Source organism: Lycium barbarum, chromosome 12 (assembly GCF_019175385.1).
Source record: "Lycium barbarum isolate Lr01 chromosome 12, ASM1917538v2, whole genome shotgun sequence".
NCBI classification, from domain to species: domain Eukaryota; kingdom Viridiplantae; phylum Streptophyta; class Magnoliopsida; order Solanales; family Solanaceae; genus Lycium; species Lycium barbarum.
In genome coordinates, this window is record NC_083348.1 from 10,520,096 (window position 1) to 10,539,104 (window position 19,009).

Here is a 19,009-nt window from a genome sequence, read left to right on the forward strand (position 1 = left end):
CATCAGGGATTTTCCCTTTCTGTTAAGGTTATACGGACTCTTATACGTACCGTATAAAGTTATACGAACCGTATAAGTGGTCGTATAACTCCATTTTTCCGAAGTCAATCTTGTCGTTTCGTTTGATCTCCAATCCTTATGGAACTTTCTTAACACTTGTTTGTCACTTCATCACCAATCTAAATACCCCCATAACTCTTCTCCAAGGTGTTACCAATCAATCCTTAACTCGATAGTTGCAAGATCTTCCCCAAACACAACTTATACTGCACCTTCCTTTGACGAACTTAGTCTCTCTAATTCATATCACTTCAAAATATTATTGTATACACTCTAAACTTGCTAGGTATCCTTTTTATAGTCATAAGAGCTTGACATTGACCTTAAGCTCGTGTAAGTCTACTTACGACACAACGACATGAAATTTTCGAGCTATAACACTCTTCTTTCCTTTAAAAACATTCGTCCCCGAATGTTAAGTTCTCGGGAATTCTACAAAAATTTTGCCAGAGTTTCCCCTGTAATATGGCGCTACCATCCTGTCACAACAACCCACAATAACAACACCTCACAGGGCTGCAATACAATGGCAAGAAAATACAGCCACACACGACCAAAAGCATTAAAAAGAAAGCATTACATACCTTATGATAATGGCGTCTCATCTTGAATCTCTTTCGGGGGTGGAAACAATTGCAGATATTTGGACTTCATGTCTTCTTCCTCTTCTCGGTTAATGTTCTTCCATAAGACCTTGATTGAAGCCACCTCTTTGTTTCTGAGCTTCCGCACTTGCCTATCCAGTATGGCAATGGGCACCTCTTCATAAGACAACTTCTCAGTAATCTGGACATCATCTATCGGCATAATTCTGGATGGATCTCTAACACATTTGCGGAGCATCGACACATGGAAAACTGGGTGTACTGATTCAAGCTCTAGAGGTAAATCTAGTTCATAAGCCACGTGGCCCACCTTGCGTACAATCTTATAAGGTCCGACATATCGAGGGCTCAATTTTCCCTTTTTGCCAAATCTCAGCACGCCTTTCATCGGTGATACCTTTAGGAATACCCAATCATTAACTTGGAATTCTAAGTCTTGCCGACGGTTGTCCGTATAAGATTTCTGGGGACTTTGGGCTGTCAACAATCGATCTCGGATAACCTTGATCTTTTCCACTGCTTGTTGAATCAATTCTAGACCTATCAGTTATGTCTCCCCGATTTCAAACCACCCAATTGGCGACCTACACTTCCTTCCATACGAAGCTTCATACGGGGCCATCTGGATGCTGAAATGATAACTGTTATTGTATGCAAACTCAATAAGAGGCAGGTGATCATCCCAGCTACCTCTGAAATCTAGCACACATGCCTGTAACATGTGTTCCGAGGTCTGAATGGTGCGTTCGTTTTGTCCATCCGTCTGAGGGTGGAATGCTGTGCTAAGCCTCACATGAGTACCCAAACCTTCTTGGAAAGACTTCCAGAATTTAGCTGTAAATTGTGCTCGTCGATCTGTGATAATAGACACTGGGACACCATGAAGTCGCACTATCTCCTTAAGATACAACCTTGCATAATCTTCTGCCGAATATGTGGTTCTGACCTGAAGAACATAGGCTGATTTCGTCAGTCTGTCAACAATTACCCATATGGAGTCATACTTCGGCTGAGAACGAGGCAAACCTACATTAAAATCCATGGTGATCACTTCCCACTTCCAGGTTGGAATTTCCACGGCTTGCAACAGTCCTCCTGGCTTCTGATGCTCAATTTTCACTTGTTGGCAGTTTGGCCACTGAGCCACAAACTCTGCGATATCCTTTTTCATTCCATCCCACCAATACATTAACTTGAGATCATGGTACATCTTTGTCGCTCCTGGGTAAATAGAATAACAGGAGTAATGAGCTTCTTCCAGAATCTGACGACGTAGTCCTGCCACATTTGGCACACATAGCCTGCCTCGATACCTGAGAACTCCATCTGCAAAAACCTCAAATGGTGGCTTCTCGTTTTCAGGAAATATATCTCTATAGTGAATCAACTGGGGATCTTCATATTGATGCCTTTTCACTTCTATGTCTAAGGATGAAACAGTTGGTTTATGAATATCAATTCCCGCATTGCCTGAATCAATTAAACGAACTCCGAGGCTAGCTAGCTAGTGAAGCTCACGAATTATTTCATTCTTCTCCGAAGGGACCTGACATAGACTTACCATTGATTTGCGGCTAAGTGCATCAGCCACCACATTTGCTTTTCCGGGGTGATATAAAATACTCACATCATAGTCCTTCAGTAATTCTAACCATCGGCTCTACCGTAGATTCAACTCCCTCTGCTTGAAAATATATTGGAGACTCTTATGATCTGTATAAATATCAACATGTACACCATACAAATAATGTCTCCATATTTTCAGTGCATGAATAACTGCTGCTAATTCAAGATCATGGGTCGGGTAATTCTTCTAATGTTTCCACAACTGCTTGGAAGCATAGGCTATAACCTTCCCGTGCTGCATCAACACACAGCCCAATCCGACACCTGAGGCATTATAATAAACAACATAGCCTTTTGACCCTTCTGGAAATGTCAGGACTGGGGCCGAAGTCAATCTATCTTTCAATTCCTGGAAACTGCGCTCATAAGTATCGGTCCATTGAAATCTTGCTGATTTCCGAGTTAGCTTTGTCAATGCTGCTGAAATAGAGGAAAACCTTTTCACAAATCTTCTATAGTAACCTGCCAATCCCAGAAAGCTATGGACTTCTGTAGGCGTTGTAGGCCTTGGCCAAGTCTTCACGGCCTCGATCTTTTGAGTATCCACGCGAATACCATCAGCTGAAATAATATGGCCCAAAAAAGTCACAGAATTCAGCCAAAATTCACATTTTGAAAACTTAGTATACAATTCACTAGTCCGAAGAATTCCAAGGACTATACACAAATGGTCAGCATGCTCCGTTTCCGACCGAGAAAACACCAAAATGTCATTGATAAACATGATCACAAATAGATCTAGAAAGGGCCTGAATACATTATTCATCAAATTGATAAACACTGCCGGGGCATTAGTTAAACCAAACGACATCACCCGAAATTCATAATGGCCATATTTAGTTCTGAAAGCCATTTTCGGAATATCTACTTCTCTAACCCTCACTTGATGATACCCCGATCTTAGATCAATCTTGGAAACCACTTGACACCTTGTAACTAATCAAACAGATCATCGATTCTTGGAAGCAGATATTTATTCTTGATTGTCACCTTATTCAACTGCCTATAGTCAATGTACATTCACAAAGAACCATCCTTCTTTATTACGAACAAGACCGGTGCTCCTCATGGCAATGAACTGGGTCTAATGAATCCCTTGTCAAGCAAATCTTTCAATTGTGCCTTTAGCTCTTTCAATTCTGCAGGAGACATTATGTAAGGAGGAATAGATATAGGTTCGATATCCGGCATCGCATCAATAGTGAAATTAATTTCTCGTTCCGGTGGAAGGCCTGGAAGTTCATCTGGAAATACATTCGGGAACTCATTTACTACCGGGACGGATTGAAAAGTCGGGGGCTGTGCTTCAGTGTCATGAACCTGGACTAGATGATAGATATAGCCTTTTGCGATTATCTTTCTCGCCTTAAGGTAGGAAATAAACCTGCCCCTTGGAGATGCTGTATTGCCCTTCCATTCAAGCACTGGTTCTCCTGGAAATTGGAATCGAACCATCTTTGTTCTGTAATCCACATTAGCATAACAAGAGGCCAACCAATCCATGCCCATAATCACATTAAAATCTAACATTTCTAGTTCAATCAAATCAGCTGTAGTCTGATCGCATTCCACAACCACACAATTTTTGTACACTTGGTTAGCTATTACTGGATCACCAACAGGAGTAGATACCTCAAAAGGCTTTATTGGATCAGGTTTCACCCCAATACGATCATCAATATACGGAGTAATATAAGACAACGTAGAACCCGGATCAATCAATGCATAAGTATCATGAGAGAATATGGATAGTATACCCGTAACCACGCCTGGGGAAGACTTAAGATCTTGACATCTGGCTAGAGTATAAATACGGACCTGGGCGCCACTTGAACTGGATGCTCCCCCTCTACCCCTACCGCGGCCTGCTGGAGTCTGGGGAGTCTGCCCTACCGGGCGCACAGACGAGGAAGAACCAGCTGCGGATCTTGTGGGATGAGCCCCAACTCTACCACCCATCGATGGGCAATCACGCATCATGTGCCCCACCTGACCACAGGCATAGCAAGCATCTGAACCTCGGTGACACTGACCTGAATGTAATCTACCACACTAGCTACATTGCGGCACTGGTGCTCTCCTCTGGCTAGGATCACCTCAAACTGAGAACCTGAGACTCTCGAACTCTGATCCTGACTGGAATAAATGGGGCAATCAAATCTCCTGCTCGCAAACCGAGGAGGTGCACTTGTCGCGGACTGGCCCGGATATCTAGAATATTGTTGTTGCTGACCCCTCTATACACATTACTAGCACCGGCAGATCTGGCCCTCTTACTCTGTCCTCTATCAATATCACGCTCACCTCAGCGCGGCTGCTGTTGCTCCTCTAAATTCTGGGCATGAGCCTAAATACGAGAAATGTCCATCCCCTCATATAGTGAAGCTGTCAAGCAATCCTTGAACAAATGAGGCCCTAAGCCACTCACAAATCTATGTACTCTATCTCCCATGTCAGCCACCATAGTCGGAGCATATCTAGCTAATGAATTAAAGTGAAGGCTATACTCTCGGGCACTCATATTCCCTTGTTTAAGATTCAGAAACATATCAGCTCGGGCCCTTCAAACCTCAGGTGGCAAATAGTGGTGGATGAAAGCATCTATGAATTCTTGCCAAACTGGGGGAGGTGCATTTTCTTTCCTCGAAGATATCCAAATATTGTACCAAAGAACCGCTACATCCCGGAGTCTATAAGATGCCAACTCCATAGATTCAGTATCGGAGGCATGGATGATTCTCTACGTCCTCAACATTTCATCTATAAAACCTTGCGGGTCTTCATTCGGCTTCTACCAGAAAAATTCTGGGGGATTTAAACTCATGAAATCACGGGCCCTTGCACTAGTGGCTCTATCACCGGGACCCACACTTTGCCGTTGAGCCTGAGAGGCAAAAAGATGAGTTAATAACTAAATGGCCTCGGTCATCTGTTGACCCAAAGCGCCCGGCGAAGGAACTGAAGCCATAAGAGATGAAGTAGAGACCCTTCCTTGTTCTTCTAGAATAGGTGGAGTGTGAGAGGTATTGGATGGAGCCTCATTATGGGATTCACCTTCTTCTACATTCACTGGCGGCGCCCTTTCCATCCGTCTTTCTGTCGTAGCCTTGCCCTTCTGGGCGGCTGTGGCTTTTCTCTTTACCGGCATCGCTGAAATCATAGCACACAATTAGGGAAAAGGAAATCTTATAACACAATATGCATCTACGAGCCTCTACTAGAGTACTGAGACATAAGGATGGGACAGGACCCCGTCGTACCCAAATATATACACAAAGAAAGTATCAACAAATGGCACCTCCGGAGTAGTCGAGTGCTCCCGTGAATCTGCTGAGTAGCTCCTAAGAATCTAGCCCGCCTCCCTGCCTACCTGTGGGCATGAACACAACGTCCATGGAAAGAAAAGGACATCAATACGAACAATGTACTGAGTATGTAAGGCATACACGATAACATGATTAAGAAATACAAGAATACAAGATAAAGGGTTGACATGTAACTGATTGCCTCTTAAGACGGAGTCATGCATGCTAACTTACATAATAAACAACATCATATCATGTATGCATATAAAAGCTTCCCGACCATATTGGTACGGTGTGATCATCATTAGCCCGCGTCCGGGGTAAACATCTCATGCCTCTCACTAGTGGTGTCTGCCCACGCCATCTAGACATGGTGTATATGCCGCCCGCCTTAAAGGCCATCTAGGCACGGTGTATACTCATTATCATATACTCATCATGAAACATGTATAAGAATTCAAGTAAAATCTATAACACTATCGGGGTGACATAAGGTCGAGAACCCCCGATTCCACTATGGAGTAGTCATGGTCATCATATCTCACCTTGAAGGAACTAGCATTATAAGGTGAGCTTAACAACAATGAATAACATCAAGGAATCATATAAGGATCATTAGCTTCACAAGACTACCATATCATAAGCTTTAGAATCTCTAGACATAACTTCATCATCATCTTTATCATATTCATAACACATCTCCTGTCTTTATCTCATGAGAAATTCTCAATAATCGTAGACTTATAGTTTCGAAATATAAGAGAGAGACATGGAAAATAAAGGAAGTCATGTTGTAGAAATTATGCCTTAGAAAATAAGAGACTAGCCTTACATACCTTTACGCCTCTCTAACTTTATCGGTTAAACGTTTCCCTCCAATGTTCACGGTTCTACATTTAAGAGAGTTCGTACTAAGTTTAGATAACCGGAAACATGCTTAAGCTTAAGCTAAAGCTAATGAAAATTGGGCAACATTTCCTTTGTTTCTACAACTTTCTCCATATAATATAACAACTCTCAACATCAACAACAACATCCACAATATCATGATCAATAAACTTGTTAAGCTAGATATTATTCAATTCTCAAAATTCCCTCTTCAAGTCATCTTTAACCATGGTTATCACCCAATGTCATATTCATTTACATATAATGCTTCTTCAACACTCTTAATGTCATCCATAACAAGATTATACTCATAACATGTCAAGAGCTATGATTCAAGTTAAGTTACCATTCAACAATACCATTATTCCCATGTTTGAACTCCATATTCTACTTTCCTCCTCAATCCAAGTCTTTCAACCTTTCAATATTCTTAATAACATGAAATGATCATAAAACTCACCTTTGATTATGTAGGAATGGGCTTTGGATGGAAATACTTCACTTGGAGTAAACTGAACTTCAATCCCAAGGGAATGTCTAGCTTCCATGAACCTTAGCAAGCACCCATAAACTTGATTTCCCTTGATTAGTGGTGTTTGATCTTTGATTTCTCTTTAGTTTATGTTGGTTAAGAGTATGGAATATTCTAGAGTTCTTGAGAGAAGTTGGAAAAATGAGAAATTAGAAGTGGGAACTTATATTTATAGTTGGAAAATAACTCAGCCCGATGGGATTATACGGACCCTTATACGGTCCGTATAAGTTACCGTATTCCACCATCAGGGATTTTCCCTTTCTGTTAAGGTTATACGGACCCTTATATGGTCCGTATAATTATAAAGTTATACGGACCATATAAGTGGTCGTATAACTCAATTTTTCCGAAGTTAATCTCGTCATTTCGTTTGATCTCCAATCCTTATAGAACCTTCTTAAAACTTGTTTATCAGTTCGTTAACAATATAAATAGAACCATAACTCTTCTCTAAGGCGTTACAAATCAATCCGTAACTCTATAGTTGCAAGATCTTCCCCAAACACAACTTATACCGCACCTTCCTTTGACGAACTTAGTCTCTCTAATTCATATCACTTCAAAATCTTATCGTATACACTCTAAACTTGCTAGGTATCCTTCTTGTAGTCATAAGAGCTTGACATTGAACTAAAGCTCATGTTGGTCTACTTACGAGACAACGATATGAAATTTTTGGGGTGTAACAGTTCCCTGGGTAAAGTATATGAGGAAGAGTCCCTTAATCACAAAATACTGCAGGCATTACCAATGTCATGGGAAAATAAAGCGTGTTCCATCGTTGAATCTGAAGATTTGGAAAAAATAACTCTTGATGAGCTTATATACGATCTCAAGACGGATGAGTTAAAAAGGAAAGTTAGCAAGGAGGAGGCCAAAAATAACCCAGGAAATGTGGAGTCAGAATTAACTCTCGTTACTGAGGAACTGTCGAAGATGGGATGCTGCAGTAGAATTGCTCAAGAAGGAAAGGAAAAGAACTAGGTCCCAGTCGACAAACTCAATTCAAAAACTGTTGTTGACATCATAGTAGAGGAGGCTCTGGCTGATTGGGAAGTTACCTCAGACAAATCTTAAGATGAAACTGATGCTGGGAAGGCTTCCTCATTGGACATTGACGGGGAAGCTTCACAACCTGATTCCTTCCTTGCACTTGTGGCAAAATCTGAAGATGAGGATAACAATGAGGTAAATCTTCTCGATGTTCAAAGAAATCTAAAAAACTACTCTCAATAGAAGTTAATATCTCTTGCAAATGTATTGATTGATGCATACCATAGCCTTGTAAATGAGAAAAACTCTCTAACTGAGGAAGTTGATGTCTTAGAACAAGAAAGAAATGATATGGCAACCACTATAGTGGATTTAATGAAACAAGTTGAGGAATTATCTAGAGATAATGCTCTGTTAAACAGCTAAATGAAAAAATGGATAAACACGCCATGGAAAAAATAAGAAAGGAAGGGAAGTAAAATTCATCTTGAGATTAAAAGTAGACTGGAAAAGGCCAGGATGAGCCTCAATGATGAAGTAGATAAGAATAAACTACTTCAAAAAAAGGAGCTAAAATAAGTCAAAAATGAAATTGAGATGTCACTCCTTTGTACCTTGCCCTTAGATAAAACTGCGGCTACACGCAATGGCGATGATAGAAAATGGAGTTTTGGTGCTAAACAAGTCAAGAATCCCTACAATATGCAGAGTAAATGTTCCCTTGAGACTCAAAACTAGTGGCGCATGCATTATGATCATGCCGCTCATCATAACGACTTGAGTAAAGAAAAAGTTCACCCTGTACATACAAACAGAGAGGTTTGAGAGCAAATAGAGAAAACAGTGACCTGGTCCTCGTAAGAAGGAGAGTGTGTTACCAGTATAGGCGAACAAATATCTAGTTCACCCATTCTATCAGTACTTGGGACCCAAATTTTCTTGGGTTCCTAAGACCAACAAGTGATCATATATAAAGGCTGGAGTGAGAGGGGGGCAGTCAACAGTGGTGGAACATGGTGACTGCTTTGAGGAAATGATTGAAGAAATGGAAAATCCTTTCTCATTCAAAGCCTTAAAAATTGGGAGTGTGTCAAGTATTATCATAAAGAGATAATGTACTATTTATGTGAACAAAATTGGCAAGACACTCTCCCATGGAATTGACTGTGCATACCAAGTTGAAGATTTGAACTACAAATGTGCTGAATTGTGTCAGCCACAGGGAATTCAACATGATAAACCTCCTTTGGTCAACAGATGGATAATTTATCTCTCTAAATGATGTAAATAATAAGGATATTGTATCTTAAGGAATATCACTACAATTGAGATGTGCAAGTTTTCCTCTAGTAAATTGTGTCAAAGAGAAGGAAGACAGATCTCCCAGAATATGTCAAGATGTGGCTAATGGAAGATGGTATTCTCATCATGACAGAGGACGACAGAGTGAAAAGTTGAAATGATGATTCAAGCTGAGGATAGCAAGTGAAGAAGGTTTAGCAAAGTGTTCAGAAGATGTGAAAGAACCTCTTTGTTTCAGCATGTGCAGCCAAGCTCCTTCTGAGTCTGAAGAATATTACATAAGAAATGACATGGGAGGAGAAAAGAGAAGGGTATCTAGCTCATGGATAGTAAATTCTGAACAAGAAATGGAAAATAAGGAATCTTCTCCTGGTTTTACCAATAGTAGCCATTGAAAGGTACTTTGATCAGTCAACTCAAGTGGAATCAAGGATTTTCTCAAAGGATCTGGATGAAGGATGTTAAAATCACTAAGGTGTCAAGTGAATCTCTTAACAATCAACATCTACTAATTTCTGTACTAAGTGGTGAGATGGATGGTAAAACTCAGCAAAATTCAAGGGGTTCTCTTTGATAGTAGCCAACAAGGAACAACAGTACCTTAAGGGAAGAAAGGACCTGGTCCCTACTCCTCCTCAAGAGATAGCATCAGTCTGTCAGATATGCTGAAGTCTTTTGAATTGCATTCCTTATGAATTTGAAGAGTCCTCATGGAATGAGATATCTTGAGTGAATATGGATGACCTTTTAGATACAAATAAGTAAATGATAGGAGTTGAATAATGATGTCAAAGATGCCACCAAACCTTGATATGGTATGTAATCTACAGAATTTTAGCAAAAGAGAGGGAGCATTCTTGATAATGTGGAATATCACCTCTGTGGGACAATGTGAAAAGAATCACATCTTACATGAGGGTCTGCATCCTATACGAGTTTGCTCGCTTCTTCATCTAGGCCTTGAGTTGAGTGCATATCAAAGGAAATCATTTGGAGTCGGTGTTATTCAAGATCATATAACGGTTCCTCTATGACTGGCTATGATAAGAGAAAAGGTACAATGAGTGAAGTGTTTTATGGAAATATTTAACTCACTCCTATACCATTATAGGTATTCTTAGATGTCAATCTCAGGACAACCTAATATTGGAGACATAACACTCATCAGAATTTGTGCCTAAGCTGTTGTGAAAAGTGTCAAGGGACCAGGTCCCTTTAACTCAAGTCAATAGTCTTTTCTAGAACTTACATACGTTTTAATTTTGCCTAAGCGCCATGTCACTATTAGTTCTTGCCTCTTCTAAACGAGCCAAATGTTCCATCTTCTCAGAACTGACCCGTTTCTTTTCTTTAACCAATAAGAAACAAATCTCTTCTCCTCTTTAAGCCAAAAATCACTCTTTTCTCTCTCTCCTCAGTAATTCAAATCTTCAAACCCTCTTTCCATTATGTTCCATCTCTTCTCCCCTAGTACAAATTTTCTTCCACCTCCACCAAAGCTAACACTACATCCTCTTCTATTGAACCATCCATTTCGTCGGACCCAAAGTCAATCCTTTCTCCCACAAAATCTCAAACCTTATCCGACCAAAACCTTATCTTGTCTTCCCCTATAACAGATGTTCTTGGTCCCTCTGCTACTGATCAGTGCTTAACTTATGCAAGAGACTCCTCCTTCGCCATAAACCCAAAATCTTCAGGAAGGCCCGACTCACAAGGGAGTATGACAACCTCACAATACCTTGATCTCTATGAGGAAACCGTTGAGAATGATGACAGGATGGAGGTGACAAATAAGGGTATCTCTAAAGACCACTTGATAGTGGAAGAGGACCTACTCAAAAAGGAAGCAGGGGTTTCAACGGAAATATCTCCAAGTTTAGGTAACCCAGATTCTCTGAATAGTGAGAAAGTTGTAGAGAGATGTGTTAATAGAGAACCTTTAAATGTGAGTGTAAGGAGAATTTGAGTACCTGTTATTAATAAAGAGACAACTGTATATGTCATAGCTGCTGAGGGTGAAGAAATACAGAAGGGTTCTGTAGTGGTTGAATACATAGAGAAGAAAATATTGAAAATGTGGAAATCAATGTCGATTTTGGACAGGAATTGCCAATGGAAAGTGATAATGTAAGTGTTGTTTTTGAAAATGTTGGTGACTATATTAATGACATTGATAGAAAGGTTGTGAATGATATTGCTAAGGGAGAATATGGAAAGATTTCTGTTGAAGAAGAGTTTGAGAAGGAAATTGTGGAAACTGAAAGGGAACAGGGAAATTCCAGCGGAACAAAGGAAATAAACGAAGGACCAGGTCCCGAAGGAGATTGTTAGGATATTATACCTCTATCCGCCATTGCTATTCCCTGGGAATACCCCTCAGAAAAGTAATCTAGTCTCCTAAAACCATCTGAAAAAGAAAATCCTGAAAGAAAAGGGATAAACTCTGATGAGGATGTAGCATTGGGGACGTTCTTCAAGCATAGAACTGGAAGTGCTAAATCAAAAGGAAGTTAAAGCAAAGGTAAACCCACATACGCTTGAGAAAAAGAACCTCCTATCACCAGACAAAGGGCCACAACACAACTCTACTCTGCTTTTCAACGTAACAGGGAGAAGAGTACTGGAAAGAAAAGAAAGTTGGAAAAAACAGTCAACTTGAAATGTTTGATAGATGAAGCGAAAGTTATGACTATGTATGATAAAGAAAAAGAAGATGCAGAGAAGGAAGCTCCTCTTCAAAAGAAGAAATTCAAAAGGAAAGGGAAAATCTATAATTGATGAAAAGAAAAATATAGGTGAGGTAGAAGCTGAGAAAGTCGCTGAAAAAAATAAGAAAGGTAAAGGAGGTGACCCCCTCTCCTAAGAAAAGAAAGACCTCAGCCAGTGGGGAAGCAGTTTCCCCTAAGAAAAGAAAAGTAATCTTGACTGAGTTACCTGGTTCCAGTAAAAAGGGAAAATCTAGAAGGGATGAAGAATACTTGAGACAAGACAATCTAAGAGGTTAAAAAGTGTTTCTTAGCAGAGTGTTTAATCCGGAGGCGATTGGGCACCAAGGATTTGATGATTTAATGGAGATCTTGAGAGCTCAAAGTTGGTATCATCTTCTTGAAGGGCCTACATTAGCCTATGAGAAGGAAGTAGCCGAATTCTTTTTGAATTTGCAGTATACTAATGATCATACCTTGGTTTGCAAGGTTGCAAAAATTGAGTTTACATTGGATGAAGCTCTGTTACGCAAAATTCTAGATGTCCCAACTAAAGGAATTACAAAATTGGGAAATGATAAGGACATCAACGCCTCAGACGACTTCAAAAGTATCATAGTCCGAATAGGAGAGCAGGTGACCATCGAAACTCTGTACAAGAAACAGATGAATTCATAATATCAGCTTTTATTTGAGCTAGTCAACAAAGTGGTATTACCTAGGACTGAAAAGAGGTGCATAACATCTAAGCAGGACCTGTTCCTAATAGAGATACTGGATGAAGGACATTTGGTAAGCCTATCCTCTATCATGATCGAGCACATGATGAAATTTGTGGACATAAAGGATGGCAAGCAAGGTCTCCTCTATGGCTTCCTTCTTGCTAAAGTCTTTGATCACTTCAAGGTAATCACTAGAAAGGTCATCAAAGGAATTAAAAAACAAATGCTTTCCTTAGGAACCCTAGATGAGTGTGATATTGTGCAAAAGAAAGGAAGAGCAGAATGCACCTCTACTATTTCTAGTCTCATTGAGGCAAACGAGAAGATCTTAACTGAAGTGGAGAGGCTGCGGGTTGAAAATGCTCTATCGAAAGTTGACATTGCTAAGTTGAAGATAGAAGGATCCGGTTCGAGTGAAGTGCAGACAACAGAGGTTGCTGAGTTTAGAGAAGATAATGCTCAGGTGAAGAAGAAGGTTGAAAAACTTCAGAAGTAGATCTTGGACACTCACAAAGCTGCAGATGCCAGGCTGGACATGATGCTCAAAGCTTTCAACCCCACCAATCCTGCAAACCAATGACTCCATTCTCTTAGTTCACTTTCGTTGTTAAACTTTGTCCTTGTTTTTACAAATACTCTTTTTGGTCTTACTAATAACATTGGCACTATGGCAAGTTTATTTTGTATGTTTGTGGCACAAATTGACTGCTAAGCTCTTTTGAAATTTACTTCAATGGCACTCTCTCTGTTTTGTGCATATGCTTCTCCTTTGTATTGTTTTAGTTGCTTTTGTTAGTGCTCCTATGAGTCTGCCCCTGTGGCCTGAGTTAATATATTTGAACTTCTTTAAGCTTGTGCTAAACTTGTGTCTCTTTGTGATCATGCCAAAAGGGGGAAATAGTGCTGTAATGAGATTGATATTGTTGTATGGCTCTAAATTCTGGTTCATGTTGAGATTGATATTTTTGTATGGTTGTTAGTTTTAGTTCATGTTCTCAAGGGTATAGCTGCATAACTGTTTTGATGAGATTGATATGGTTCATGTTCTCAGGGGGAACTAAGTTCCAAATGAACCTGGTATAGTTGCACAGTTGTCTTGATTACATAGCAAGGAATGTCAACATGAAGTTAAGGGTCTAATTCGCAGGAGAAACCTTGTCCTACAGGTACAAATAAAAATGAAAATTGCATGGAAACCTGGTTCTCAGGGGGAACATCAGTTACAAGTTTGTCATCATCAAAAAGGGGGAAATTAATGAGTTATAACTTCTTATAGTTTTGATGATTTGACAAAAATGCCAAGGACCCGGTCCTTGATCAGGTTCCCTAAAGACTGCACATCACATGACAGCTGTATTGCTATGTGCACTGTTCCGTCAAGCAGTACCATAGTAGCACAGCTGTATGCATGCTAAATACTAAAGACCAGTGTACCAACTCTTTTGAGGCCACATACATCTCACATGATCATCACATGCTGTCATTTGAGTTCCTATTTAAACAACATGTTGGCATTATTTTAACCTATTACTTGAAAAACCTAAAAATTCATATCCTTACAAGTGCAGCCGCCACTGTTCTCTTTGGTGCTTTCAAGAACAAAGCTAAAACAAGTTCAAGGTCCAGATCTCAACAAAGGAAGATGTTTTTGAGTCCTAGAGTTGTGTAGTCTTTATGATCTCTACATTGTAAACCTACACTTCTTCAAAAGAAGAGTTTCATAGGTATTTTGTTTTTATCAAGCTTTTGTTGTAAACACTTGGCTAGAGTTAGTCATAGTAATGTTATGGTTTAGCTAGAGTTAGCTAAGTATCAGTTTATTAGCCAAGTATCAGTTTAAGTCATTGGCTAGAGTTAGTCAAGACTTGGAGCTTTGCAATAGAGTTATTATAAAGGAGCTTACAATGGGTGTATTGTAAGTGTTAGAGATTAAGAGTTTAATTTCTAGGTTGGGATTGCTTACCTTAATGTTCTTGGTGATGGAGAATAAGAGTTGTTCGTTCTAGGGCTTGGAAACTTGTGAAAAGTGAAAAATAGAACTGAACCTCGTATTTATGGATTCTGGTGAATGTGGGCAAAGTACCGCCTAAATGTACGTCCTGTACTTTAAAGTACGGCCCGGACATAACGGCCATACATTGGGTCAAACTTCCAGTGATAATTTAATTTCGGTGGGGGAAGTACGGGCTTAAGGTATGTCCCGTACTTCAAAGTAGGGCCTGTACTTTTCTACCCGTACTTGGGTTAACAGGTCTCAATGCTCTCTGCTAGTTCCCCCCGATGTACGCCTACTATTGTACATCCCGTACATCAAATTACGGCCCGTACTTTGGTCGTAAAATGTACAATTGACGTTCTGAGGCTAAAATTTCCAATTCTAACACTTTTGTCTTGGTTTCTAAGTCCCCGAATCATGAACATCAATTGGTTAGGGATACAAGGTGTCATAATATCTCCCCCTTGGGATCATTCGTCCTCGAATGATGAGTCGTGGTTAAGAATGGGAAAGGACTTGGCTTGAATGCATGAACGTGAAGGAAACATCACATGCAATGTGGAGGCTGAATTATCATGACATGGTTACATGGAAACCTGAATAATAAAGCATGGCCGATGAATGCCAGACATGAATGGGAAACGTGAGACATGAATACATAAGGGACATAACATGGATACGGAGGTTAGTTACCTTGGGCGTCCTCCTCTGGTTCGTCAAAAAAGTATGGATACCTGGATTTCATATCTTCTTCGGCTTCCTATGTAGCTTCTTCAGCTTTCTGACTCCTCCATAAGACATTAACTGAGGCAACTTTCTTAGTTCTCAACTTGCAAACTTGACAGTCAGGAATTGCAACAGGGATCTCCTCATAGATTAGACCATCCTTAATCCTTAAAGTATCAGCAGGAACAACCAACGACGGGTCCCCTACACACTTTCTCAACATGGATACATGAAACACTGGATGTACAGCGGCCAATTCCTGGGGAAACTCAAGTTCATAAACTACTTGACCGACCTTTCGTAGAACTCTGTAAGGTCCAATATATCTGGAACTGAGTTTCCCTTTCTTGCCAAATCTCATAACACCCTTCATCGGCGAAACCTTAAGGAACACCCAATCATTAACTTAAAATTCTAGGTCCCTTCGCCTCACATCTGTGTAAGACTTTTGGCGACTTTGAGTCGTTCTCAAACGCTCTTGAATTAACTTGACTTTCTCCATAGCCCGATAGACCAAGTATGGTCCTAACAATTCTGCCTCTCCAACATCGAACCAACCAATTGGCTATCTACACCTTCGCCCATACAAAGCTTCAAACGGTGCCATCCCAATGCTAGCATGATAACTGTTGTTATAAGCAAATTCAATGAGAGGTAAGTGATCATCCCAATTACCTTTGAAATCTAGGACACATGCTCTCAACATGTTCTCAAGAGTCTGAATAGTACGCTCCGCCTGACCATCTGTTTGTAGATGAAAGGTTGTGCTATGGTTTACCTTGGTACCTAATCCTTTCTGAAAGGATTTCCAGAAGTTCGCCAAGAACTGAGCACCACGATCTGAAATAATAAACACTGGGGTCCCATGCAATCTGACAATTTCATTAACATACAACTTGGCATAATCTTCTACTGAATCTCTGGTCTTGACTAGCAAAAAGTGTGCCGACTTAGTAAGCCGGTCAATGATCACCCAAATAGAGTCATGCCTCCTAGCTGAACGAGGTAGACCAGATATAAAGTCCCTATTGATCATCTCCCATTTCTGGACAGGAATATGAATATTCTGAGCCAAGCCTCTGGTGTTCGGCTTTCACTTGCTGACAATTTGGGCACTTAGCAACGAAATCTCCTATATGCCTTTTCATATTATACCACCAGTAAATCTCTTTAAGATCATGATACATTTTAGTAGAACCTGGGTGAATGGAATACCTGGAGTTGTGAGCCTCTGACATGATTCGCTCTCTAAGCCCATCTACATCTGGAACACATAACCTGTCTCGGTACCTCAAGGTACCATCATCTCTCTCTTGCTCAAAAGTCGTCGTCTTATGCTTATAAATCCCCTCATTCAACTGCAACAAGTAGGGATCCTTATATTGTTTCTCTTTAACTTCAACGAGTAATGAGGAAAGAGCCCTATTCTGAATAACCACACCACCATCCTCGGAGTCCAAAAGTCAAACTCCAAGACTGGCCAAACGGTGAACTTCCTTGGTCATAACTCTTTTATCTAAATCAATGTGGGCTAAACTTCCCATGGAACGCCGACTAAGAGCATCGGCTACAACGTTCACCTTTCCTGGATGATAGAGAATATCCACATCATAGCCCTTAAGAAATTCGAGCCATATTCTCTGTCTAAGATTTAACTCCCTCTGCTTGAAAATATACTGCAGGCTTTTATGATTAGTGAAAATATTCACATGCACTCCATAAATAATGACACCATATCTTGAGTGTAAAAACCAAAGCTGCCAACTCTAAGTCATGAGTCGGATAATTCTTTTCATGAGTCTTAAGCTGTCTAGACGCATAAGCAACAACCCTACTATGATGCATTAAGACACATCCGAGACCATCTCCCGAAGCATCACAATAAATCACGAACCCTTCGGTTCCTTCTGGTAGCGTTAAAACTAGAGCAGAAGTTAATCTGTTCTTCAACTCTTCAAAGCTTCGCTCACAAGCATCTGACCATTAAAACTTAACCTTTTTCTGAGTCAGCTTGATCAATGGAGCAGAAATAGAAGAAAATCCTTTCACGAAATGTCTATAATAGCCTGCCAGACCCAAGAAACTTTTTATATCAGAAACTGGTGGGTCTGGGCTTCAATGTTCTAAGAATCAACTTTAACACCTTCACCTAAGATCACATGGCCTATGAACGCCACTGATTTAAGCCAAAACTCAAACTTTGAGAATTCTGCAAAAAGTTCGCGATCTTTAAGATTCTGTAAAACTATTCTGAGATGTTCTGCATGATTAGCCTTACTACGGGAATATACCAGAATATCATTAATGAAGACAATAATGAATATATCGAGATAAGGCTTGAAAACCCTGTTCATAAGATCCATGAAAGCAGCTGGCGCATTTGTCAACCCAAAAGACACAATAAGAAATTCAAAGTGACCATAGCGGGCTCTGAAAGCGAACTTCGGAATATCAACTTCCTTAACCTTTAACTGATGGTAGTGTCACAACCCAAACTGATGGGCCATGACTAGTGCCCGAGCTGGACACTCGTATACGAACCTGCTAGATATAATCAGATTGAAACTAAGGACAACATGGAAATTTGTAAAAGCATGCTGTAGACTTATAATGTCATATATCAGAATGAACCTATCTCCTGAAGAGTTACAGCTAACCAAAACATAACAAAATATGCAAGCCAACAAGGCTGCCACTATATATGGGAATGTCCAAAATGAACTACGTCAATATAGCTGACCAAAACATATATACAACCCACACATGTCCACAGACCTCTAAGAGCACAACAGTGAAATATGGCGGTACAACAACCACAATACTATCATCAACAACATTACTATAAGTGTCCAAATACTCCATAAGACATCCCATATGATGTTTATCCGATTTTCCAACCAACTACTCCATTATACGACCATTTAATCGCTCTATTTCCGTAAATAAACCTAAAGCAATATCAATATGGAGAGATTCATACCTTATTCCTACTAAAACAACAATATCTTCAATATTCACTTCGAATCTAAGTCAAAATCCACCGCCACACGATCCTATAGTCACCGCTATACACCAACCGAGCCTTAATTAGTTGAAGTCACTCAAATCCCTCAACTTGTGACACAAATACCCTTATGTGTTGCTGAGCTCTAGGATATGTTTTTGGAGTGAAAAAAAGAGGTTTTTGTCCTTATATAGGTGGGTAAAGTCGGTGAAAACCGACGCAATAATTGACCTTCGCGAACGCGAGGTCCACTCATAAATGCGATGGTCTGGAATTTTCATGGCCATCGCAAACGCGAGGCCATCTCGCAAACAAAAAGGGCAATTCTGCCTAGTTCGCCCAGTTTTTCATCTTCCGCCCAATCAACCTCCAATCCTTTTGATACCTTTCATACATGGTCTTAAACTCTCATAACCATATGATAGGCGCATATCACTCCGGATCGCAATTAAAACAACTAACACCTAACGAACCTCAACGTCCAAAACGACGAGGTGTAACAGGTAGCCTGATCTGATGTCAATCTTGGAGTAACATTA